This window comes from Drosophila albomicans, chromosome X (assembly GCF_009650485.2).
Source record: "Drosophila albomicans strain 15112-1751.03 chromosome X, ASM965048v2, whole genome shotgun sequence".
NCBI lineage: Eukaryota > Metazoa > Arthropoda > Insecta > Diptera > Drosophilidae > Drosophila > Drosophila albomicans.
In genome coordinates, this window is record NC_047627.2 from 7499567 (window position 1) to 7527509 (window position 27943).

Here is a 27943-nt window from a genome sequence, read left to right on the forward strand (position 1 = left end):
AAATGGAAACTGGAACCGAAACTGAGCAGTTGCATTGTTGTGTTGCACAAGCGCAACGCTCTGTTGCAGAGCTTATCACTCGGTTGCTCGGAGATGCACCTGTAGTCGCCACAAGCACACACACACGCACACACACATGCGCACACACACGCATCGCACACACACACTGCGCTAGTGCGTGTAACAGGCGCACAGCATTCGCAAGGCATGCGCAATGGCTTCCGCTGTTATGCTAACAGCAACAGACGCCCGCCCGGTAACAGCTGCTCACAGCATCCGCTGTATTCGCAATGGAATTAGCATAGCAGACTGTTATCTCTGTTGTGTGTACGTTAAAGGGCGACAGTTGCACTTTGCACTTGTATGTTGCTGTCGAAGTCGTCGTTGCCACCGTCGTCGTCGTCGCCGTCGCTGCTGTCAACGCCTCTGCGCAGGCGTCGCTGTTTGTCGCTCAAGTGCGCTCTGGGTTCTGTTTATTTCTTTTTCCTTGTTTCCTTTTTTTTATTTCGTTTTTATTTTTTTGCCAGCAATTGAAAATTTCAGCAGAAAGGCTGCGCACAAAAGGCAGACTGAAAACAATTCAAGTGTAGCCAGCAGAGCTGCAAAGCAAATACAAAGCGCAAAAGCAAAACAAAATGCGAGTAATATACAAACACACATACACTCACACACAACAAACCCAGACACATTCATGCGATTGGCAGAGACGAACATGTGTGCAATAGAGAAGACAGTAGTCGTAGCCAGCAATTGGAAAGGAGAAGCAGGGGCGAGTTGGAGATGTGCAGCGACAACGACAACAGCACAAAACAACAGATGCAATAATTTCCGGTGCGCCGCTATTGTTCTCAATCAGCTAACGCCATCTCGCTAAGCCGCCGTTGCTGTTGCTGTTGCTGTCGGCGTCGCTGTCGCACTTCAGCTCTAGTTCCAGTTCCAGCTCAAACACTCTCTCACTCCCGCTCATGCCAAACGTATGCGGGTGCGTCATGCACTGCGCCGATCTCAATCTGAAACAAAAAAAAAATTATAAAGAATAAAAACAGAAAAGAAAAACGGAACCGCAACAACTTATCGACGGCGTCTTCAGGCCAACCAAGTCCCCAATACCCAATTGCTGCTTTTGTGTTTACCATTTGCGATTTCAATGGGCAAAAAAAACCTTTTTGTGTTTTTTTTTTGCGTCACGGCTTCAGAAGAATTCTTTGAAATGAGTGTATGTTTGCCCTTGTATAGCATATAACTCCATTGTGCTGAGCACACACTAATCAAGCCCCAGAATATTAAGCACTCAGTCTCCCCCTTATTATTGCAACTAAATTGCAAAAACAAAAATACATACTACTCCAAATAGAGCGCCCTCAAATGTCATTGGAATGGCATATGACAATTTGCATGCCTTCGTTTCCAATTGCGTGAAATGAACGATGGGAAGTGAGGGAAGCGCATCTGCATTTGCACGACTCTCCCAATCGATCGTAGTGCTTGTGCCGCTCTCATTTAATCTGCGCTTTGACCTGACTGCTCTCTCTCTCTCCCTCTCTACCGCTCTCTTTTGAGCACTCTCTCGCGCTGTTAACCGGACAGTGTGTAGTATTCATTCATAAAAATTCGATCTCTCCGTCACAGTGGTAACCAGTTGTGCGCAACCTGAAAGCATTATTGGCATTCAGTCAGTCAAGCACTATGTTGATTCTTTAGTGCACTTCCCACTAGCAAAAAAAATGCAAAAATGCATGAAGCGTAGAACAATAAACAATAATGTTCAATAAATGCGTAGAAATATTTTTTGGGCAAATACAATAAGCGAACTTGTTAAATGCTTGTTTACATTGCAGAGATGCCTGTTGCACTCTGTTAATTTTACAACAGCGCGCCGCAATACAAAATACGAAAAAAATATAAAAATTATATAAAATAAATATAGAAACATAAAATCAATGTAAATAAAAAGAATATAATTATTTTTTAATATATTTTCTTTATTTAGTGTAAATAAATGAGATTTTGTGAATTAAATTCAAATTTAAATTTGAAATTTGAATTCGCGCCAAGAGCGCCAATGTTAAGTTAACATAACAGCTCATTTGAGTGCAAAGCAGCTCAAATGAGTGCGCAACAGATTCGGTTAACTAACAGTACGCTGTTAATTCAACAGAACAGTGTTAATTCTGAAGTCGAAGTGTAAAGACGTGCGGGTCGCTGTGCATTTTTGCTCACAAATTATTTTCGAATCCAAACACGAACGTTTTACATTTGAATGTGCAACAATGGCAAACATGCAATTGGCTATCAATTGAATTTATTTTTACAATTTTTTTTTGTTTTATAAAAGTATTTGACAAGTACTTAACGCGTGTGTGAATATTATACAAAAAATAAAAAAAGTGTGTGTTTATATTTTTTTTTATTATTGTGGATTTTGCGCTCAATCGGCGGCTTTTTTGCTCCTTGCCGACAGCAACGAAAAGCGAAGCGAAGCAACGGCGCCAATAGAGAGAGAGCAACAAGTGCATGCTAAAAGTCAAGCGAAAAGAAAACAAAACAAAAGCTATGCGGCGCTTGCAAATTTTCTAAGCGGGCAACAAAAACAAAAAAAAAGGAAATAAAAAAAAAAACAAAAGCAACAATTGTTTTCCATTTTTAGCGAAAAGTAAAAAGGCAACAAAAGAACAAACGGCAACAACTGGCAAAACAAAAGTGCAGTGACTTCATCTTCACAATAACAACTACAACAACTGCAAATGCAAATACAAAAACAAATGCAAAACCCCAAATAAGAAGAATTGAAAAAGTCATCCATCGTTTGCGATCGCGATAGTGAAAGAGTGTGATAAAAGTGCTGAAAGAGGATAGAAGTGGTCGTACCAAGTACCAAGCAACAAAAGAATAAGAAGGTAAAATAACAATTTAATTGCTGTTTGTATTTGATGCGCGCATTGCGCTTGCGAATGCGAATTAGAAACGATGGAAGTGGAACATGCAGGAAATTGAAACAGAGTGACGAATGCATTTCGCAGGCAATCCATTCCCATTCCTGTGCCATTTCCAATATTGAATATTTCCAGTGTTGATCCTTTTCATGTTGCCTCACAATTAGCTGCATGTTTGTTCCGCTCACTCGGTCGTTTCGTGCTTCTCTTTTTTAATTGCCACACACGCCTGCATTTTATTTATTTATTATTGTAATTTCTTTTCTCGATTGTGTTTTTTTTGTTTTGTTTTTGTGGTTCCTGTTCTTTTGGGGTTCTTGCAACCAAATCACGCGGCGTGCATTGCACATTTATTAAAAATTCAACACGCGGCGGTTGCATTTAAATTTTTTTTGGTTCGCGGTTCCTGGAACTATTTGTACTTTGTGCACAAGAAACAAGAACGACAGGAGTTGCAAGCAGAAGAAGAAGAAAAAGAGGCAGAGACTGAGACTGAGACTGAGGCAAGAAGGTAGAAGTTGAAATGGCCGATAAAAAAGAATCCAAGCATTTGTTTGGTGTGCTGCATTTTGTTTTTGTTTTTTGATATTTTGTTGTGGAGCCTCGACCCTTTAAGTTGCCGCTTTTCTCCGCCCTCCTGCGAACCAGAATCGAATCGAACCGAACCGAAACCCAAGACGAGCTCAAATTGTGGCCGCTGGCTAAGAAAAGAAAAAGAAGAAGAAGACGACACGAGTCTCAGTCCAAACGAAGCCCTATTTCAGTGCCAGGCCCAAAATCAAATCGTATCAAGTGCGCCGCTTTCAATTTGAACTTGGGCAAAACACACACACACAACTGCATATTCATAAAGTCAAGTACCACAAAACGTAACCGAATAAAACATACGTAGCACTCGCATTACATGGCCCCAACATTTGGAGCCCTGAGCAACAATGTGCAGTAATTTTACACTCTACCTTTCCAAAAACAAAAAAAAAAAAATATAAAACACAGTCGGCTTTGCATCTGTGAAGGTTGCTAAATCTGCGGTAGTGCTATATCTATTGATCTATAATGTATATTCATTTTAGTTGATCTTAAATACTACAGATACTACAGATTATATGAGATGGCAGAGATAGAGTTTGATTTTGATTGAGGTTATTAGCAGAAAAATGTCAATCCATTTTATAAATACTTCTTGATATTGAAAGTTATTATAATTACTATAGATTCTGTCAGGATTTCCTATTTCGTTCAGATAAATACAGTGTTGAAAATTTGTAAAATAAGTTTGCAGAATGTTTTCTTTTGATCTATATTATAGAATTTAGTTAGATTTAAAATCTATTAAAGATTCTATAGGATTACAAAGATAATGTGGAATTTTAGTTGAAGGAAATAGCATAAATATTTCTTATGATTCATTTTATTAATACTTGTAAATCTTAGAACTTAAGGATTTCCTATTTTTTTAAGATAAATATAAAGTTGGATATTTGTAAATTAAATTTGCATAAAGTTTTCTATTGATCAATATAATAGATTCCAGTTTATCTTGCAGATTCCTTAAAATTGCAGATAAAAATAATATTCATTCCATTACTATAAAGTTAAAAAGAGATTTACAGAAAGATGCCACTAAATTTAACCTTTTTGAAGCATAAATAATCCCTTTGAACAAACTTGCTTTAAATTTTTAATTGTATTGCGTTAAAAAATAGCAAAAGTTATGTTGCATATTTAAAGAAAAACCTTCATTATTCAGAGGTGGAGTTTCAATTATAGTGACAACAAACAAGTACTATACGAAACTGAATTTGTCGAGCGATTCATAATTAATGTGCAAATATTTGGTAGGCAAAAAAAAAAAAAAAGAATGAATGAAAATAAAATGTCCTTGTTCCGCTTAGCTCGATGATTTTGGTTCAATAAAAATTTAAATATAGTTTTCGTATGCGGTCAAGGCAGCTTTGGAATCGATGTGATAATCGACGAGTCTATTTAAAAAGCTTTCAAGCTGCAAGAATCTTTATTAAATGGCAAATTGTAATTAGTTTATTTCGGGACTCTGTTCAGATATGCAATTTTTGATGTTGATAAAGTTTGAGCACGTATTTAGTAATGGGATGGGATGGGATGCATGTGTGTTTGTGTATTTACATCAAAAGTAACGCTTGACATGTCTCTCCACGTTTGCAACACATGTTTGGCATTTGTTGCCTCACGGATGCATAGTTGCACCCACATGTGTGTTAGTGTTAGTGTGTGTGTGTGTGTTCAATATTCAAACAAAACTCCTTATGGATCTTGTTGCTAGAATTGTTCGTGTTTACCCTGATGTAGCAGGCAGGGGACCTGCAAAGAAGAAGAAGAAACAGGAACTCAACTCGACTCGACTCAACTCAACTGAACTCAATTGAAATTTGGGGAGACAGCGAGGAACAAAACATGAATACGAACTGAATACGCCTGACGTTGACAGCAAATTGAGTTATTTTCAAAATGGAAATTGAGCGGGCAACACAGCAACAACAACAACACAGCAACAACAACATCGACAACAATCGGAGGAAGCAGGCAACATAACACATACACATGCATAAATAGAAACCATTGCCAAGTTGTTGTGATGTTGTTTTATTTTATTTGTTGTTGTTGTTGTTGTTTTTGTTTTTGGGAAAGTTGCGTCATCTGTTGTCACTTGACGACTTGACAAAACGATCCCCGAGAAATTGTAAGAAGCAGAAATCGAATCGACAAACTTTTTAGCCCTAAATAACATACTAACAAAAATGCATCAGTATGCGTTTCTCTCATGTGTGTGTGTGTGTGTTTGTTTGTAGATTGTGTTTAGTTGTTGTTAGATACGCGGCTAAACACACGCAGTACTGCAATTACAACAACCGAAATTAAGCGACAACAAGAAGCAAAGCAAAGAGTCAATAAACACACAAAAAAAGAGAGTGAGAAATTGTCATGCTAGACTAGCAGATACCCTGTTCAGATGGGACAATTCTCTGAGCTATTCCTTAAAGGTAAATAAAGTTAATTTGTTATTTTTTGGAATTATTTAGTTTTTTTTTTAAATTGAAATTGAAATAGAAATTATAATTAATTGAAATTAATACTATGGTATTTCTAAGGCACTGACTGCAAAAAATTATTTAAATTTTGTCTTTTTTATTCAAAAACCTATAAAATAAAAGTGTTTTACAATGAAATTTTGAAGAAATTTTAGACTTATTTCTTATTTTGTATTATTAAAATAGTTATTTGGACGAGTTTTCTTAATTTTTGTAATCAAAAATGTCCGATTGTCAAATTTTTAAATTTGAATTTGTATTAAAAACATGTTAAAATAGAAAATATTTAGTTTTTTGAATAAAAAAATAATTGTTAACAAAATTTTATTAAATTAATATTAAAATAATTGTTATTAGACTTTCTCGAAATGTTCATTAGTGCTTATATAGTGCACAATATAAGAAAACTTACTTTACTTTTATGTTTAGTAAAAAGAATCGGTTGCCTTTGGAAATTGATATCCAAAGAGTTGTCCATAAATTTCAAGACTCCCTCCAGTTGCTCAGTTTTTTTTGAAGTTTCTTGTTGTTGTTGAATTCCCAAGGGTATAAAGGAAATGTGCATTCGACGGGTCGAAGACAGACTCTCGCAGACAGTGAAAGCGAATCGCCAACTTGGAGCATCTAACCAACTACATAACTATTCCCATTTACCAAATGCGAACTGCACTAGCTGCAATAGCAACTAACAACAAAAACAACAAATAGTAGATACAGAAACAGACAACAAATAGTCAACACACACACAAACACACTCACTCACTGTGCACAACAAGCAGAAGATTTAATGATTTAAACTAAAACAACAACTAAGAAGAAAACGAAAGTCTTTTGGGCCACACGCAGAAAGAGCGAGAGCGAGAGAGAGAGAGATGTCGAGAAAGTGAATGAGATGGGGACAACGACGCAGCAAATTAAATTGAAACGCAGCGCAGAAGACGCCAAAGATGATTTCTATACCTCTCCCCTCCCTTCACCTTCACCTGCAGCTTACAACAACAAATTGTTTGGCTTGTGCTTTTTTTCCCTTCTTCTTCTTCTTCTTTGTATTATTTCATTCTTCGGTGCATTCGTCGTTGCAGTTACATTGATTAATTTGTTGTTCGCGCTGTCTTCGTCTCATCGTCGTCATCATCAGCTTGTTGCTCGTCTTTTTGACAATTTTCAATTTTCATGGCAACCCTTTTCACCCCCTCCCCGCACCTCTTAGCATTAGCTGTGCATTTGTTATGTTTTTTTTCAAGTCGATTTTTGGTTTCGATTTCATTTGCGTGTTACGATTTCTTCTGCTTTTCATTTTCTATTTAATTTCCCGTGGCAAATGGGAAAATTTTCAATTAAATTCATTTCACTTGCAAACCTTTCCTTATCAGCGCCTTGTTCCATATGTGTCTAAGCAGATTATTGTTAATATAAGCTTCGACTTTTGTAATTGACAACAACTGACAATTGACAATTGACATTGAATCAGAGATCTCTAAGTTCGCTCGGATTATATTTATTTACATAATTTACACAATTCATTTATTGTGTTTATTCAATGGTTTTATGCGATTAATACAAGTGAATTACCTTGAATTAAATTGAAGCTGCGATACAATTGCATTCGTAAGCGTCATTTTACATTTTTTTCTTCTTTTTTTTTTGTTATATAAATAACACAATATTTAATTGTTGATTGAAGTTCAACTGGTTTGCTTTTGCTTCGCTTTTGATCTTAGTTTCGTTTTGCGTTTTTTTTTGTTTTCTGAGGCGCATTTTCAACACTTTTCCTCCATATGTTTTGTTGAATCTTTTTGGGGGGAAAACTTTCTTAGAATTGTGCGAGCGCGTAAACATTTTGTGATTGCGTCTAATAATGTTTCTTGATAATATTGAAAATTCCAAATTTTCGAATTATGCTGAATCAATTAGCTGGTACAGTTTTCCTCCTTTTATACCCGTTACCCAAGAGGTAGAAGGGTATTATAAACATGTAACAGACTAAAGGAGACATTTCTGACCCCATATATTTGCTTAGGCTGGCAATTTGGTATATTTTGCAATCTATGGTATATTTTGAATTTAGTACTGTACCAAATATATCATTTGGTATATTTGTGGTATTTTATCGTATAACAATTTGGTATATTTTAAATGTAGTACTGTGCCAAAAATACAATTTGGTATATTTTGAATTTAGTACTGTACCAAATATATCATTTGGTATATTTGTGGTATTTTATTGTATAACAATTTGGTATATTTTGAATGTAGTACTGCACCAAAAATACAATTTGGTATAATTATAGTATTTTTGTGGTATATTTATTTGGTATATTTTAAATTTTGTGTCAAAGATTGAGTTTTTGGTATATTTTGAATGTAGTACTGTACCAAAAATACAATTCGGTATATTTATAGTATTTTTGTGGTATATTAATTTGGTAGATTTTGAATACTGTGCCAAAGACTGTATGTCTTTGGTATATTTTGTAGTATTTTTGCAGTATATTAGTTCGGTATATTTTGAAATTAATACCGCACTGTATTGATTTTATTCATAATGTGTAACGGGTATCTCACAGTCGGGCACCCTCGACTGCAGCTTTCTTACTTGCTTCTATTTCCATTTCCTTTACTGTTGTCAACGGGGGTGGCATTGAAAAAGGTCAACGGTTAACTGCAGTTGCAGTTGCAGTTGCAACAGTTAAATAAACAAGCAATTCAACGGAGTTGTTAATTCCCTCCCTCAACTCTGGGTTAAGTGAGCGTTGATGAGCGCGTAATAAACGCCGACGTTGTCAGTTTTAATTGATGGGCATGGGTCTCTGGATCCGGTTCTCTATATACTTATATTATAGTATTCTATATATCTGTTTGTTTGCCACCCTCACACTCGCTCAGCACTCAGAATGCGGGCATGTAATTTTTTGTTTGATTTGAATTTATATTTTATTTAGGCGATGGGCGGAGCGGCAGCGAGAACGCTTCTTGGCCTGGCCACTTGAGCTCATTAACTTGCAATTTACGCAGCTTGCCAAAAAGCTGCGGGCCTCAAATATTCTATGCAGCTCTTCAGCTCTTCCTTTTGCCTTTTGCCCCACTCACTTTGGCTTAGCACACGTGTAGCAAATTGACCAGAATGTGTGCGGTGGCATAAATATATGATATTGATCGCTTTGTGGCGAGGTGGCGAATACCATAAAAAAAAAGTACAAAAGTACAATAAAAATCAAATTAGGCAGACGCCGCCGCGCAGCCGCCTTTCAACGATGGTTCTCAGGCTATAAAAAAAAAAAGAAAAACAGAAAAAAACGCAAACAGACGAAAAGAAATAAATAAATAAATAACTTGAGCTTAATGTCACTGCCGATAAATCTTGACGGCGAGCGAATTGTAATTTACGATGATGACGATGACTGCGGCTGCGGCTGCTGCTGCTGATAATGATCATCGTCATTATGATGTTGGGGAGCTAAACTAAACTCTGGCTGAACCCCAAAGTTGAACTCACTGCGAAATTCCCACGTTCTATGTATCAATGGGGAGGCAATTGTGAAGGCTTGTAAAGAGGATGTGCATTAGAATCCAAGCGTCAGCGTCAGAGGGCAGCAAACCAAAAGAAAATAATCACAAACACGCAAGCGTTGAGAGTGCTCGACTACAAAGTGCCCTGTGGAAGGGGAATAACATATTTGTTGAAAGAGTTGAACATTAAAAACAGGCAATGAAGTGAAAACGAATCTAAAATGAATTTTAGTTAACTGAAGATGAATTCTGAAACTAAATTCTTTAGATTTTCACCATTTTGTGATATTTTTAAAAAAAAAAACTTCAAACAGTTTTGAAGTTTTGACTAATTTTAAATTGTGACAGACACATAAAAAAAGTAAATATTTGTATTTGTTTAATTAGTGTTTCAAAGTTTAATGCAAGTATAGAAATCTTCTTGCTTTTATTATTTTTCACCATTTTTTGCCCATTTTGGGCAGTTTTAGAAATTTTGAAAACCCTACAAATAATGTAGAAACATTTTAAAGGTTTCACTACATATAAATTATAAAAGACAAATATAAAAATTAAATTTTTGCATTTTTTTATATTTAATGCAATTTTAGAAATCTGTACTTTTTTTACCCAACAAAAATTTTTTTGAACTTATTCTCAATAAAAGTATTTATTGTTCAAAATTAGGAAAGAAAAATATATGACAAGAAAAATGTTAAAGGATTTTATTTTTATACAAGAAATAATGTTTTAAAAATTCTAAAGGATAAAATTATAAAAGATATTTTATGTACATATGTTAGATGATGGTTAGTTGACTAAAGTGTTTACTTATAATGTAGTTAAAGAGTATTTAAAAATTGTATGCACTTTTAGAGAAATGTTCAAAAGTTTCGTTAAGTTATAAAATAATAGAACAGCAAAGAAAAAAGGTTATAATAGATTCTGGTGTTCTACCCTTTTTGGTCGGTATTTAATGGGTAGCGAAGCTCAACAGGCGCACACACACATGGACACAAAGAGAGATAGAGTGGGGTGGTAAGGGGAAGGGGGTAACTCACATAGATACTTTGTGGATTTGCGGCACTTGCTTCCCACACAAACACAGATGCAGTGTGTCAACAGCACGACATTTGCCACAATGGCACTAACAACATTAAGTAGACGAAGTAAACAAATTTTTACGAGTCGCCCACAAAACGCCTCAACTGATTGGGCATTATATGTAGGTATATCTGTACACATCTGTATATATATTTTATTTTGTATTTGTTTTTTTTTTTCTTCTTCACTGAACTCTTGACCAGCGATTGTTGCATCGCAAATCGTATGAAATGTAACTCATTTAATTTGTTTGAAATTTTTGCATGTTTTGCGCATAAAAAAAGCGCTTGTTGAGAGAGCTCAACAGCTCAACAGCTGCCGGCTTTACTATACACAAGTCTAAGTAAATTGTTTTCAACTATTTTTATAGCCCGGCCCCAAACAAGCCGTAAATCTTAAGCACGCTTGTGCGCCTCCAGACGCTGTTCAAGCTGCTTTTGCTGCTGCCTTTTTGCCATTGTTTTTATTTTTTTTTTTTGGTTAAAAAGATGTTTATCTCATTTTTATGACAGTTTCACATACACCGATAGAGTGAGAGAGAGAAAGAGCAAGCGAGAGAGAGCATCTTAGTCGCTCCACATGCTCGACACGCGGACTACGTGATTTTTCATTTGGGAAAATGTGCGCCAAAAAAAAAACAGAAAACAGAAAACACAAAACGTAAAGTAAAGAAGTGGCACTAAAGAAAATACTGCGACCCAGCAGTCAGTCCAAATGCTCTGACACTTTTTGGCCAACACGTAAAACAATTTGAAGTTTTATTTGCAGCGCTCATTGTTATATACTCGATTATAGCGACAGCGACAGCGACGGCGACGGGGTTAAAGGGGTAGAATATTAACCAAAAGACTCGTGCGAAAGTAATGACAACTTGACATTTATACAGACTCAAAGTTTAGCAAACAAAAATGTTTAAACATTTTTTAAATTGAAAATTGCTGGAATTTAGAAAATTGATAAAGAAATAAATATTATATCATTTATTTCTATATCTTAATCCTTTCTTGTTTTTAATTTTGTTGGAAGAAATATTGTAAAAGTTCTATACATTTATGAAACCATACTTAAAAAGTTCTATTATAGTGAAGTACATTTTGAGAAAATATATTTTGGATATTGAATTTATAGTCAAACCTTTTCCTAAGTGAAGTATATTTTTGAACAGTATATATTTAGCAAGTTGGAATATATCATTTAAAGATAAACCTCTTCCTTTTCCTAAGTGAAGTAAATTTTAGGACAATATATATTTAGCAAGTTAGAATATTATTATTATAAAAGATCGACTTTTTCCCAAGAATGGCAAATTAAATATTATATTTCAACGTATATTGCTCATTTTGACAGTTCTGTCGCTGGGTTAATGTGTTGACAAAGCATTGTAAAATTTCCTTTTTGTCTGTGGTTCACACACACACACACACACACACGACATCATCGTCTTTGCTATCGCCCAATGCCATTAACATTGTCATCATCAGCATCAGCATCGGTATCGTCATCAACATCGCCTTCCTCATTGCGATTGTCGTCAACATTGGCGTCGTTTTTCATGTGCTCTTTTGTTTTTCATTTATTTATTATTATTATTATTATTTTTTTGGCTGCCTTTTTGTGTGAACTTTTGCATCATCAATCATGCCAGAGATAGAGAAAGAGATGCCAGTCTGGGCAATTGCGCAGGCGCAAATGCTGCATGCAAGTCAAAGTTGATTTGTCCCCAGCATGTTTAACAAATGTTGGGTTAAAGGGGTCACTCTTGGTTGGGGCGCAAAAGGGGGTCTTGAACTCTCACACTCACACACACACACACTCTCGCTCGCAATCGCAATGCATGTTTCGGCTGATGCTGCGAAATATTAAACAAATGTTATCATTAACCTTTTGCATTAGGCATCATTAAGCTCGTTGTTCGTTCAAGTGTCGCCGAACGAACAACGAATATTCAAAAAAAAAAAAAACCCGAAACATAAAAAATGATAAACAAAATGTCGCTGTTCGTTTTGTGTTGTCTTCAAATTAATCAGCTGTCGTCAGTGTGTCATACATAAGCATAAAACTTACACTGACACACTCGCATCGCATCGTGTCGCGTTGTTTCACATGGTTTTGCCAACGTTTTGGCGATATATATTTTTTATTTTTTTGTTGTTGTTTGCCGTTCAACTCCTGTTCAAGCGCTGACTTATTGCCTGACACCTGAAAGCATGTGTGTGTGTAACTGAGAGCTTGGTTAAGGTCTTTTTAGCGTTACCTCGTTTAGCTAATTGCATTTAACTAGGTCTCGTTTTGTATTTACGATCGGTGCAGCATCGATGGTAGCGTCTTTTTCAGGGACTTAAACGGGGTCGCTTTCCATTCGGAAAATGCTGAATTCAAGCTTAAAGAATCATAAGCTCAACGAAAATGAAGCTACTCGAAAGTATTAAATTAGATAGCGCTAAGTTGGATAAGTTTTATTAAACGGACATAGGGAAATTGGAATTAATTGAAAATCAGTGTAAATTCAAAGCGAAAAACTAGCTCAATTGAGCGTTTATAGAAGAGGAAGCTAAATGCAAGAGCTAAGTTTCATAGCTCTTTTTGTACCTAAGTTAGATAACTTTACACAGACGGACGGACGGAAAGTAGAATGAGCTTTCCATACGAAAGCCATCCCAAACTTAAATCGAAAAACTAGCTTGATTGAGCGTTTATAAGAAAGAAAGCTCCCTCCAAAAATTTGGTTAAATAATATTTATATTTAATATGTTAGACACATTTTAAGAGACGGACAGACAGAAAGTTACATTAGCGCCCTCTAGAGTTCATGGCCACAATGCGTTATCGGGGTCAAGCTTTGTTTTTTTTTGCAATACTTATGCATATTACAAGATGATGATGTGTTGCCCTTTCACAGCTTTCTCACCCGTTGCGCCAATTATATGACGACAGAGAGAGAGAGAGAGAGATAAAGAATGCGCCAAGTTGCTGTGGCACAAATCATGTTGCCAATTAGTTTGCAGCTGGAGCCTACTCGACTCGACTTGGTCTCAATTTTGCTGTGGCAATGCGTGTGGCATGGCGTGCTGGGAACAACGGCTACGGCCTACCGTTAACCTGTTACCAGTTGCCAGTTGCTTGTGCTTGTGTTACCTGCTGATTACATAAGCCATGCTAATGATTGCCAATGCTAATGAGCAGCAGCCGAAGCAGCCACCTAGAGAAGGCATTTCACAAGCATTGTTTGGCCTATAATACCCTGTAATGGAAACGTGTTCATTTCGTCATCATCACTTTGCAGGATATTTGCGAGTCACTCAACGTGATCCTTGGTCTACTCGACTTCTATTATTAATCATCTGTGCGCAGCTTCTAATCAGCTTTTAGCTGCTTTCGCACCCCATTCAATGGGGCCTGATGCCCTTAATTGACTGCCAAATGAGCTGCGGTAATCAGCCACATTCCTCTGCCCCGCCCACTTCCGCAAATCGTTTTGATGGGCCAGCCACTCAGTTTTTTGTGTGTCTGTCTGTCTGTCTGTCTTGCAGCAAGTTCAAGTTTAACAAAATTCTGTAAATCAATTTCGTTATTTGTTCTGCTCGCCTCAGACATCACTCAATGTGTGTCTGTCCATAGCGATAAAGCAATGTCATTGCTGTCATTGCTACTGCGATTTTCCACAATTTTCAATCAATATATAATGCCGTGATTTGTTTTGTATTCTATGGTTTCGATTTTTATTGATTTATATGATTTTTGGCCTTCGATTCGTGGGGCGCTTCTTGTTCCCAAATACAATACACACACAGCACAACACGTCGTATACTTAATTTTTTTCTTCGTTTTTTTTTTATCATTGCTACCGCTTTTTGTAACTGGCCTTGAACTTTATTTGTTTGTCTCTGTATACATTTTTTTTTTTATTATTCCGTTCGTTGTTAGTTTTTGGTTTGAATTAAAGTTGCAGAAGCTGTTGGGTTGGCTTCTGGACTTGCTGACTTGATATCAATTGGATTTTGTTTGCTGACCTTTGGCCACACCCTCAGGTGAAGAGGGAGGGGAGAGCTTACATAAATTATACAAAACAACACCGAAAATAACTCATCTGCTAATTGAAATGTTTTGGGATGCTTTATTTCGCTTATGTTTAGCATTTTGCATAAATTTTCGGTAAATATCGAAGCTTTATCCGTCCTTCGCTAACTGATTTTTAATGTGGCTTGCTTGTAATACCCTAACACTTCGGGGTATTTGCCTTTTGTCATACAAATCGATGACGATTGCCTACAAAACATTTTGAATTTTCACTCATACGAAAACGAAATAATTTATTGCCCTCACTTAAAAAGCAATTTGTGAAAAAGTATTAAATCTTCGGCACGCGGAAAATAAGTATGTATTTGTGTTCTTGAATATGATTCTCTCGCATAATTTATTAATCAATTTAATGGCCGTTTTGTTTAGAACATTTTTGGCCACCGGAAGTGGCAGCGAAAGAGATTAAAAAGATTGCCCAACAAATTTGTAGAAACCGAAGACGCATCTCTAGGAAATAAAGTGTCAAGTGTGAGTGAGTGAGGGAGAGTATTTGAATTACAATTCAAATTCATTGCAGCGAGTTCAACGATTTATTATTGTTTATGCTCGCATGCGGAAATCGTCTGCAATTTATATCAATTCAAATACTATAACATAATTGACAATGAAGAAGAGTTAAGGAGGGGTTGAGAGAGAGCGTGGGTTGACTGAGTGTGCAAAAAAGCTATGCACAAGGTGCAAATTCAATGGAAATCTAATCTGTGCAGAAAAGGGTTGGAAAATGATTTTAATTGGCGTGACTTACACAGAAAATAATGAAGAGAGAACTCATTAAGTTGAAAGTTCATCATAGTTGAATGCGAAATTTGATATTGAGTTTTAAAGAGTTTGCAGTTCTGTGGTAATTAGGACTTGTTGAACCACCCTCGCTCGCTCTCTCCCCCAACTCGCTTTGTTGCCTGCTATCAATGGCAGCGAAAAGCAAATGAAACCAAAGCCATGACCAGAGGAAGCACATCACACACACATAAACATAGCTGGGGTTAGGATGCAGAGCACAGAATAAACAAGTGAAGTGATGCAGGGAACAAGAGAGGAGAGAGGAGAAGGAGATGGAGACAACCCGATAACGGACTGAACTAAGCCTGATATCATTTATCATACTAATGCCCGCACAATTGAATCCGCAGAGTGAACGAGAGAACGAGAACGAGAGCTGCTCTTTCGATGCTTCTTGACACGCATCAACAATTCAGTGCCTCGCATGTAAATGCGAATGGCGAATGCGAATGTGAATATATATGTATATATATGTATGTGTATGCGTATGTGCATGTGATGGCTGAGAACAAAACCTGTCAAATGCTTTGCGCTTTGCCTGATATTTAATATAAATTTATATTGACAATGTTGTTGTTCTTTCCACAAAGCTGTTGCTGCAGATGTGCCCCTCTAGCTTACCCCCTCCTCTAACTTTGCCATTCTTTTGTCCAAATTCCAATTCCAATTGAAACTAGTTTACGACGGACAAACGCTGAGGAAACACAGAGAGAGAGAGAATTGAATAACTGACAGGCGATTTGTTTATGCAAATATATATTTGTGCAATACCAGAGAGGGTGTGCGTGTTGTTTGTTGTGCTTGACTTTGGAATGCTGCGCGATAGCAGCAACGTCATTATCAATGCCGAGATGGTAAACAACAACAACAACAACAACAACAACAGCAAACTTGTATGCGAAATTTTCGCATGGAAATTTCGTCATGACGAATTCGAGTCGCGCTGCCCGCTTTAATCTCTTGATTTTCCGCCAATTATTCATCATCATCGAAATGGCGACGACTCATAAAACACACACACACAATAATTGGCAGTTTTTCCCCTCAATGGCTTTTCCAATTAAATGATCCACTTGATCGGCTGCTGTCGTTGTCGTTGTCGCTGTGTGTAGATTGTGCGCCACATACAGCTGCTCAGCTGATAACGAACTGAAAACACAGCTGGCAGTGAAGTGCGTGATAACAGCTACAAGCAATAATATATTAAATGTGCACTGCACCAGAGTAATTAACAAAAACAAAAAGGAACAATTCTAAATGATAAGCCATTCGCATTTGTATATACATACTACACATATTTTTTTTGCATTTGCATTCGCATTCGCATTAAGCTTATTAAAGTCGACTTATCAAAGCTTGGCTGTCGTCTGTTGTTATCATCATCAGTCGCTAAGTCGCTCAGTGCTGGACTTAAGATACATTTGATAAGAGTTGAATCACTTGGTCCTGATGCTGAGTTCTTAAAGAAATACAAATAATAAATAAACATATTGAAAAAAAGCTGTTGTTGTTGGTTCTGAGTTGTTTTGGCTAACAATCTGGTATATTTTGTACTCCATTGTATATTTTGATGGTCATAGTATATTGATATATCGGTATATTTCAGTGATAAATAAATATATTGAAAAATGACTGATGCAGTTTTATATATCTTTTGTACCACACTGTTTTGGGTTTAATGAAAATGGATTACGTTTTGGTATATTTTGTAATCCATATTATATTTTGAATGTTATAGAATACGGATATACAAAATATGGCCTTTGGTATATTTCAGTATTTTTCGGAATATCAATTTGGTATATTTTAAGTATAATACCGCACGGTTGTGCTTTATAGGTATATCAAATACAGCATTTGGTATCTTTTAGTATTTTTCGAAATGTTAATTCGGTATATTTTAGGTATAATACCACAATTATAAGTATAATACCGAAAGTATATTTTGTATGTACATATACCAAATATAGCCTTTTGTAAATTTTAGTATTTTTTTGGTATAATATTTCAGCCTTTTTCGGAATATCAATTTGTTATATTTTAAGTATAATACCGCATGGTTGTGCTATATAGATATATCAAATACAGCATTTGGCATCTTTTAGTATTTTTTCGAAATACTAATTCGGTATATTTTAGGTATAATACCACAATCTTAAGTATATTTAGTATGTATGCCAAATATAGCCTTTTGTAAATTTCAGTATTTTTTTTTTAATAATATGGTATATTTAATATAATTTTATTTGTAAAATACCACACTGTTCTGTATCTCACAGTCGAGCACTCTCCGATTGAAGTTTTACTTGTTTGTTATTATGGACATCAGCGTGGATTTGCTGTTGACACATGAAATTGTTGCACAAACGAATTGTCGCTCCACAGCTAGCTCCTGCTGTGCTGTGCCTACGTTTCGTTCTCATTCTGGCTCATCATCCTCATCCTCTCATCGTCAGCAAACATGAACAGCAAAGTTGTCGTCGCTTTGTCGCTGGCATTTGGATTTAGCCCGCTGTTGTTGTTGTTGCTGTTGTTGTTGCTGCTGTTGCTTCTGCAATTTACCAGGAAAACTCTTGAGCAACGACAACGACGTCAACGACAACAACTCGTTTTCATTTTCATTCCCATTCTACGAGTGTGCATTCCTCGCCCAAGGTTCAATGGCTGCCAGGCAAGACAGTCAGTCAGTCATTCAGTCAGTCTTCTCAGAGTCATTCAGTCTGTGCCCCACAGCAAGAACTTGCAACAAGAAGTGCTGTTGCTGTTGCATGGACTGGGACTGGGACTGTGACTAGGTTTTCTTCTGGCCAAATGAGGAACTTTGGCCTATGCATATTGTATCGTTTATTGATTTGTAATTTACGCGTCGGCCTCAATTTCGTTTTGTGTGCCGTTTTTTTCTTTCCCCCATTTCCAATTCCATTACCAGTATTTTTGCCCCTCATTGTCATTGTCGTGTGTCCAATTCCATTTCTATTTTTACGAGCATTTGCTCTTTTCACTTTTCTTTTCTTTGCTTTTCTTTTCAACTGAGTTATTAAACCGACACCCCGCCCTCTTTTGCACTGTCTCGAGTCTAACAATTAGTTAGTCTACAGTCAGTCAGTCAGACAGTCAGTCAGTTACTTGTTAGACTTGTAATAGCATTTGTCTATATATATATATATTTCGTTTTTGTGTCTGTGTTATTTACGTATTGTTTGCAACGCTTTTCACTTTTCAATTTCGGGCAACACCCACACGTAACTTATTGCTCCTTTTACTTTTTTGCGCTTTCCCAGAAAGAAAACTCAATAAGAATACCAATGCTGTATATAGATATCGAACTTGAAAGTCTTGAGGTCTCTTGGCAAGCATCTTGAAAATGTTCTTCAATTGAATTTCCTTTATCAGCATTGCAAATGTTATAATATTTAAAGCGAAAGATACGCAGAATTTTCCTGGAAATTATAAATTGTGTTATTTAAATTCATGAATCACTTGTTGTTGAAGTATTTTAAATTTTAATTGCATAGATTTGTATTCTATTGTTTTTTTTTGTTTCTTTTTTTGCTGCCGAATTTAAATGCATCAATAAATTCAATGATTTTTGCGTATTTCATTTTAGCCACTTGCCTGAGATAAATTGCTGGCAAAGAGATATACATACAATAGATTTCTATTTAATTGTAATTATAATTATGCTCTGCGATATATGCTAATTGTGTGCCTTTTCGTTTCTTCTTTTTCTTTGCAGGTGAGCATAACAAAAATATGAAACAAACAATTGGCCAAAAGGAGGCAAGTCTTTTTCTGGTTTTCAGAACGAACGAACGAACGATCCGTTTGGTCATTAATCTGCTTCCATCTCTCGCTTTACTCTGTGGTGTGAGTCATGCAGTCGGACAGAACTTAAAGTTTTAGCAACAACTGTATTTGTATCTGTATCTGTATCTCAATCTCCGTGTGTGTTTGCATCTGGCATCTGGGTCTCTTTTTCTGTGGCTGCCAAAACTAACTGCGTTGCATCGCCATTCGCAATTCGCCATGACTCACTAAAGGCGGCTGCTTAGCATTTGTCTGTACAGCAGAATATATGTATATATATATATATATACTCACTCTATATATATGTTGCCATTTGCTGGGCAGCAGGCTAAAAGTATCTCACACTGAGTCATCTGCCATCATCATCATCTTCATTCCAGTCTGGCTGCATTTTGTGCTCAAAGTGCGTCGTCGTCGTTGTTGTCGTTGTTGTCTATTGGCCTGTGGCAAGTTCAGCTTCTGCAGTAGGTCAACGTCAACAAATAGGCAATCAAAAGTATTCAATCGCCAATTGACTTTCACTTTTGTTTTTGTTTTTGTTTTTCATAAACATAATGCGGCAGATATTGATACAAGCTGCAGCTGGTCAATCAACCTGTTGTTGACCACGATCAACAATCGTCGTTTAGTCGCTTAATCAGCACAAATTGTACTTTGTGCAGCTTTGTGTGTGGTCCACAGCTTGCAATGTCAAATCATTTCTAATTCGCATTCGCCTTTCGACTCTACTCTTTTTCAACTCGAGACTGAAAAGTGCGATGTCAATGCACTTTGACATCGTTTCTGTTTCTCCCTTGTTTTTTTTTTTGTTTTTTCTGTTACTTGCTCATTTCGGGAGGGAAGTCACAAACCTACATAAAATCGCCACAACTACTATAAAGGCTGGCCATATAACTGCCATGAACCTGCCACAGAAACTGTTGACCGTCCAAGCGTTTGGGTTAAATGCCTTTCGCCGGCCTTCTGCCTTCTGCCAACTGTTGTGGGGAGCAAAGAGAGTGTATGTGTGTGTGTGTGTGTATGTGACAGTGACAATCGAATCGAAGCAAACGAAGGTCTGCTGTCGGTTTTGTCTGCTGCTGGTTTTGTGTCGTCATCGGCGACATCAGCAATCGATCTTATCAGCAACTCGGACAGTTCGACGCACCAACAAAATCTTAAGACAACAACAACAAAAACAACAATTACGCGAAATCATTATTTAAATACAAGAAACGTGTTCATAATTTGTCAAGCAAGACAGCGACAGCAAAAAGCAACAAGTTCAGTATGTGTGCAAAACGCCAAGCTGATCGACTGCCAAATACCCTGTAAAGTCAGTGAATATTCGCTAAAGTATTGCATTTTTGGAATTTCTGTTTTATTTAATTTATTTCTGATATGTTTCTGATTTCTGGTTGCTTTTATTATTTCATTTTCAAATTTTTTGAGTTTATTTCTTAGTCAATTTTATATTTTGTTCCAAAACTAAAGTATATATTTTAAATTTTGTTTCTTATTGAGTTAAAAAAAGAATATGTTTTGGATTTAATTACATTTATTATTAAACATTTTTTTATTTTGGCAGTTTTTTATGGAAATTTTTTTGTTTTGTATTTTATTAATTTTATTTTATTTATATTATTTTTGTTTTGTATTTTATTAATTTTATTTTATTTATATTATATTTATATTTTCTTGTTTAAGTCGTCAAAGAAATTAAAAAACACAAGATCCAAAAATATATCGCATAACAACTTGCCAATATTAAAAAAAAAAATAACCACAAAATTATGTTACAAACAAATTGGCAGCTTTAAAAAGAAAAAAAAAAACTTTGGCGCATATTTCTTGTAATATAATCTAAAAGTGAATTCATCTGCATTATTCAATATATTTTTGTTGTATTTTCACTTTTATTATTATTATTCGCTTTACGAATTTACGTTTGCTGCTTTTCAAAATAATTATGCAAATAGCCAGAGGTCGTCGCTTGATATCTGACACCAACCAATATGCCCCTTGAGTCCTCGACAGTTTTTAAACAGTTTGGCCAAATTTTGAATTTTTATTGGCAGCGATGTGGGCAAAAGTTTGTTGGCCCCTCAAATGCGATGCGCGGCGATGCGATGCGAATCATCATCATCATCATCATCGTCATCATCATCGTCATCGTCATCATCAGCGTCAGCATCACCATTGAATGTCATCTCGCGTGCCTCGCATTTGCACTCTTAAGAGCTAATTGGGCGTTTGCCATGCCATGAACCCATCTTCACCTCCCTCTATCTCTCTCTCTCCGTCTCTCCCTTTACCCACCTTCCGCAACCGCAATAGCAACAGCATCCGCATCACAGCAGCAAGGCACCCACGTTGCTGACGCGGCCTCGTCAACCAACAAAAAAAAAAAGAACAACACTTTGTGGATCAGTTGACCAGCTTTCTCGTTGTTAATGCGATTTCTGAAATCATTTTCGTCGCTTTTCTCGCCTTGAACCCAACACACACACACAGACACACACATACAAGAGTTTATTGCCAGCCCAGAACTCAACTGAACTGAATTTGAATTTAAATTCGAATTTGGCTTTGGATTCACATTCGCATTCGTGTTGTTGTTGAATCTTCAATTCCGGAAGTTTACTCAATAGTTGTTGTTCTCTTCTGTTGTGTTTCGGCTGTTGTTCTTCATGTTCTTTCATTGCCTTTTAAATGGTGCAAAAAGCCAAAAAAAAAAAATATATATGTATATAAACGTGGCGTTTTTATTTTCGTATTTATTATTTGTTTATTTTCGCGGGTTGAGAGTTCAGCAATTGCTTTGGCTTTTCGGTTTCTGTTTTTGTTTTCGCTGACCATTTATTTGTTTGTGCACAATTTACTAAATGATTTTTGCATTTTGTTTTCAACATTTCATTTTTCCAAAAATTGTAATTTATGATGCCTGCTGCCTGCTGCCTGCCTGGCTTTTCATTTGAGCCATTAAATTTAATTGCTTCCAACATTTTCGGTGTCATATTTTCTCATAGTTTCTTTTCGGTTGTTTTCAATTTACACTTGCAGTTGTTATTTTAGTATTTAGTATTTGTTTTGGCATTCGCCGTCGCGTTTAGAGTCATAAAGTGTTATTCAAAGTGCTTGTTGCCAAATGGCCAAATGGCCAAAAATGTAATGGCTTTTTAAATAATTCACAACATTCGCAATCGCAATCACAATCGCATCTGCCTCTGGAATTTGCACATTGTCTTCGTCTCGGTCTCAGTCTCGGTCATCGTCGGTTCATTAGCTACTTTAATGATGTGGTATAAATTCACATGATCTGTCAGTTAGACTGAAAGGTATTTTCCTACTCATTTCGCATATTTGATGAGATTGCTCTTCGACTCCTTTTCAATCAGCGATTGTTTTCGCCGAGTGCGATCAGATTTTTATTGGCAAATACAAATAAATATGCTTGGCTGAAAGATTTAAAAGTTGCACACGCCGATGAAATAAATAAAATAAAATCGCAATGATTTTCGTTTATTCGGTTTTGCTGAAAATAAATAAATAAATAATCGGCGACCTTGGCGGGAAATGAATGAATTTCCTGAAAAGCTTTTTGATTCGTGGGAAACTCATTTGAATGCTGCTTAAAACGAAATGCGCCAGCTTTTTCAACTGACACAATTATTACTTTTTGATTGTCAATCAATCGGTCAATCAGTCAATGGTGTTTACCATACACAATGAATCAGCAGAAACACGACGAAACATATGTCTGAACAATGCCCTGACCGCATGTAACTTTTGCTGTTGCTGTTGTTTTGGCTTGTTTGTTTGTTTTGTGTTTTGCCATTTCATAAATTTCATAAATTATTGCACAATTAACCTTGAAAGCCAAGCGACTCTTGCTCGGTTTTCATTATTATTATTATTGTTATTGTTATTATTTTTACTATTACTGTTGACAGTCAGTTGGTTCCCCTTCTTCTTCATTTAAGTTCGCTCTGGGTGAGCAAAAGATCTGCGTGATCTGCGACAATCGTCGTCGTCTTCGTCGTCGTCGTCGTCGCGTTGGCCGTTTGTTGTTCCGCACTTCTTCACGCTTCGTTCTACATTCTACACGCAGTTCCACAATTCTTCTGCGACAAAAAAAAAGCAGAAACAAAAAGAAAAGATAACCTCCCATTTGACACTCGAGTCGTTTAAAGCGCATTAAGAGCGCTTCTTTGCTCTTTGTTCTGTTCAAAGAAAATACATACATACATATGTATGTATGTGTGTATGGAAAAAAAAAGAGGCTGTCTGGTCAGGGACCAAACCCGATTGCCTAGTTCACAGCTTTCCCATCGCCCTCTCGCTCTTCTGTTTTTTTTTTTTTTTTTTTGCCATTCCTCTGTTGCATGTTTAGAGTTCATTAAGATTGGGGCAAAGATTCTTTGCCTGCAGCAGACTCATTAACATTACTAATTGTGAGTGTGTGTTGAAATGCATTTGGGGTAAAACTTTCGTTTGATTGACTGATTGATTGATTGATTGACTACCGGTTTGCCACAGTCCACACTCAGTGTAATTTTGCGCCTCATACGCCAAAGGGTATTCCAAAAAAGTAAAACAAAAAAAAAACACAGAATTTTTCGCTGTCATAGTCAGAAAATGCAGGAAATTAAAATTCATATTTCAAACGGCACGTGTAGCCGTAGTCTTGAGCAGTTGTTGTTGCTGTTGTTGTTGCTGTTGCTGTGTACTTGGATCTCATATGCACAATTCCGACATTTCATTTATAACTTTTCGACATTTGTAATCGAAACTAAAATGCCTCTTATGCCAACTCATGGTCATGTTTTGAACATTACATATTCATCTCGACGTGGGCGTCTCGCAAATTGCCAAGAAAACAATTGCAAAAATTGCCCCAAAACGAGCGTGCTCGACTGCAAAATACTTTAAAGATTTGATTGCTACACTTTGTGTAATAGTTTCAGCTCAGATTCAGATATCAAAAACTGCTACTGAGTCACCAAAATCGTTCAGTCACTTGCTCTATGAACTTTGTAAGCATTGAAAGTGCAACGATCTCTTGAGTTCCAGTGTGCACAGTGTAACATAGTGCAGTGTAAACAGCAGCAGCAAGAGCAATAGTTGATCACTTCTCCTTCTGCTTGGTCAACAATAAACAACATCTCATATCAATGAACGGCTATTAGCAGGCGTCAGTTATTGACACACATTACCCCTCCCTTAAATTGGGGTCACCAGTTGCAGTTGTCAGAAATGTTCAACACCTACCCTACCCCGCTCTGCTCTGCTTTGGCCGCCTCCCGCTCTCCACTTCCTTCCCCCTCGCTGCCTTGGCTTTCTCTTTTCTGCTGTTGTTGTTGTTGTTACTGTATTTTTTTTTCTGAGGTGCGCCCGTGCGCAGCCAGGCATATGGATACGAATTGTTGACATCCATACGAGCAGTGTTGACTAATTCCCATTGTTTGTGCACATTTGCATACACTGACATTTGCTGGGTGCATTCATTTAGTCATTGACTTTGATAGATTTCAAATTATTGTTGAATTGAAGAGCAGTTCAAATGGTAAATATAGCAAAAAAACAAATCAATTTTATATTCTATTATATTATAATATGCAGTTCAAATCGAAAATAATGAACAAAAATCATTTATTCATTTTATTATAACTTAATATATTGAAATGCATATATAATATATACATATAATATATACATATAAAGAATTGTTGAATTGAAGAGCAGTTCAAATGGCAAATATAGCAAAAAACAAATCAGTTCTATATTCTATTATTTTCTAATATGCAGTTCAAATAGAAAATAATGAACAAAAATCATTTATTCATTTTAATAATATATACATATAAAGAATGAATATAATGTAAAACATATTTATTTTTGTTCAAAGTGAAAAATTACCAAAAAAATTAATTATACATTCTATTATTTTTTAATATATTGATTTTATTTTTTATATAGTATATAGAGAATGCATATATATTTCAACATATTTATATTTAATTTTATAATACTTTATTTTACAGTAAAGAATTAACCATAATTGCGTTCTTCTTGACATGCAAAAATATTTGTATTTTTATTAATCTTAAAGCAAATTTCAATGAATATTTGAAGAACAATTTGTAATTGAGAAATGGAGAACAAACAAAAGCAATTTTCCATTGCGCTAAATCGCTCTTTTTTTTTTTAATTTTGCCAGAAGTTGCAATTCTTATATTATAAGAAAATTTTATTATTATTATTATTCTTTTATTTTCAACAAGTTTTTTTTAAGTGCGTTTTGGTTTTTTTAAGACATTTGCAACTTCTTTAAAAGCTTAACATTATAAAGAAAGAGTATTTTGAAATCGAATAGTCGCTGCTTATTTTTGCTTATAATTTTTTTTGTACTCTTTTTGTCGTCTCCGTTTGCTCAGCTGCTGCCGTTGCATTTGAACGGAGAGTGGGGTCAGCGAGGGGACTTAGTGGGGGGTGGGGGGTTTGTGGGGTAAGCAAAGAGTAAATAAGCAACATAATTAAAAAATTGGCACACCTGCCTGGTCTGGTCCGATCTGGTGTGGTCTGCTCGGGTCTGGTCTGGCTTGGTCAGGGCCCAGCCCCCGGGACTAACCCTTGAATGAATTGCATTTGCCACAATTTGCTGAAAGCGACAGAAATTCGATTAATACGCTCGTAACGTGTTTCGAGCGTTCCAACATTTCAAATTCAATTTATATTGAAATTTGTAATCAACGCCACTTGAACTTGCGCTCAGCGGCATCTCACAAAACGAGAGTCAAATGCTTGAAGCCGACAACAAAAACATCACACAAACAAAGCAAATTCATTTATGTACGAAGCATTCGAATTGCGAATAACTTGGGCAGAGAAAATTCTCTAAATATTAATTAAATGGCATTAAATGAATTTTACATATATGTTGATTTGAGTGTTGAGGAATTTTCATTTCTATTAAATTACATATTTGTCTAAAATGATGATTGACTTTTGCACTATTTTTTACTTGTCTAATTTCATTATATCATTAAAATCAAAAGAGTAACATTTGCTTAGGGCAAAGATTTACTTTCTTTGTCATTTTGTGATGTTTTTTTTTGTTTTTGGGCTTTTAATGTGATTCAAAGTTGTCTTACTTGTCTTTGCACCCTTAAGGCGTAGCTTTAATGGCTAATCAAATATCAAAAGGCCGTTAACAAGCTGTTGGAGTTGAGAGCTCAGGTTATATTTTCTAAGTGGTTGTTGGAGTTTTTGTTGCCCACAAGCAGCAGCGTGACAAACATGGCCAATTACTTGGCAGAAATCAAAAACATATTTGTTCAGTGGTCACACAAAAACAAAACAAAAAAAAATCTCACAACTGTAACTGTATCAAACCCGCCCCAACCACTAAAAAGAAGAAGAAGAAGACGGAGCTGCCGCCAGCTGAAACAAAAAGTGAACATCAGCGAGACACAGTCACAAAAAAAAAAAAACAAACTTGCTATAAAAGTCACGTCCTTGACTTAAATACTATATGTGCGCGTTTGTTAAATTTTGTCGAAATTCAAGCAAACATCGCAGATTGAAAAGTCCCTCAAGATATAGTTGAAAACTGAAAACACAATACAATATGGAAAGCGAATGGGGAAAACGCGAGGAAAAGCCAATTAAAATCCCTTTGTGCATCATCATCATCATCTTCTTCATTAAATGAAAGTTACTTTGGAGTTGTTGTCACTGTAAGCGACTTGTAGATACATTTGTATCTTTCGGCTGACATGTGCAAATTATGACTACAGTTTTGGTTCTTTTCTCACACTTTCGTTGAGAAACCCTCAGCCCCCCCTCCATTTCCATTTCCATTCTCATGTCCATTCTCATTCCCATTCCCATTCCCGTTAACTTATGTGACTCATGTGCAGCGCTCCATTGACGAAACCGCGATTTGTGTGATTGCGTTTCATTCGAATTGGATGAGTTCGCTTGAATCGCGACTGCCCCCCAAATCAAATTGATAGCACACTCCACTTCACTTCATTTCACCTCCACTCCACTCCACTCGCTTGCTTTCTTTTGCCCTCGCTTCGCAGAATTTTTACTGCTGACTCCGTTGCTTTTCCTCTTCTTTGCCAATTTCGGGGGCGACGAGCATTGCACATCACATCACAGCACATCGGTTTGGGGCCATTGACCCAGTCGTGACATTATTCGTTGTGTGATGTAACGCGATGGCGAGACGCCCCAAAAGGTCGTCTTTGGGGACCACCTAGAAGAGGAGTAGTCAACGTCGTCGTCTAGTTGAGACAGAGACTTAGCTGAGCTGAGCTGAGTTGAACTGAGCATACATAACCCGCATCCGGCTCTGTGCGGCTTTTGAAGTGTTTTACGGCGCGACGCACCGTTTGCACCCAAAAGTTGTGGGCGTCTGCCACGCCCAATAGCGATTGATTGATTGACGAAAACTGTCTAGAGCGCTGAGCTGACGACCCGACCCCATTCTCAACATTTCTTCTGGCCTGCCGCCTAATCAAATTGTTTGGCCTGTTTTGGTGCCGCCCCATGTTGCCTGCCCCAAACTGAAACATCAACTAAATTAATGTAAATTGAATGACACGCAACGGAGCTGCAAAGAACTTTCAAGTCCCTTACCGGTATCCAACGGATCAAGATATTTCGAAGGAAGCATTTCAGCTGAGTTGAGTT

The 27943-nt window shown here is 36.5% G+C and overlaps 1 protein-coding gene and 1 long non-coding RNA gene across 3 annotated transcripts in view; both read left to right on the top strand.

Annotated features, from left to right (window-relative positions):
• LOC117578104 (uncharacterized) overlaps positions 1-27943 on the top strand; it is a 156242-nt gene that overhangs the window by 89540 nt on the left and 38759 nt on the right. The gene's annotated exons all lie outside the window — the stretch shown is intronic.
• On the top strand, positions 14903-15962 carry LOC127566403 (uncharacterized). The gene is made up of 3 exons (XR_007955705.1): positions 14903-14968; positions 15041-15142; positions 15192-15962. It is a non-coding gene; the product is annotated as an uncharacterized LOC127566403 (long non-coding RNA).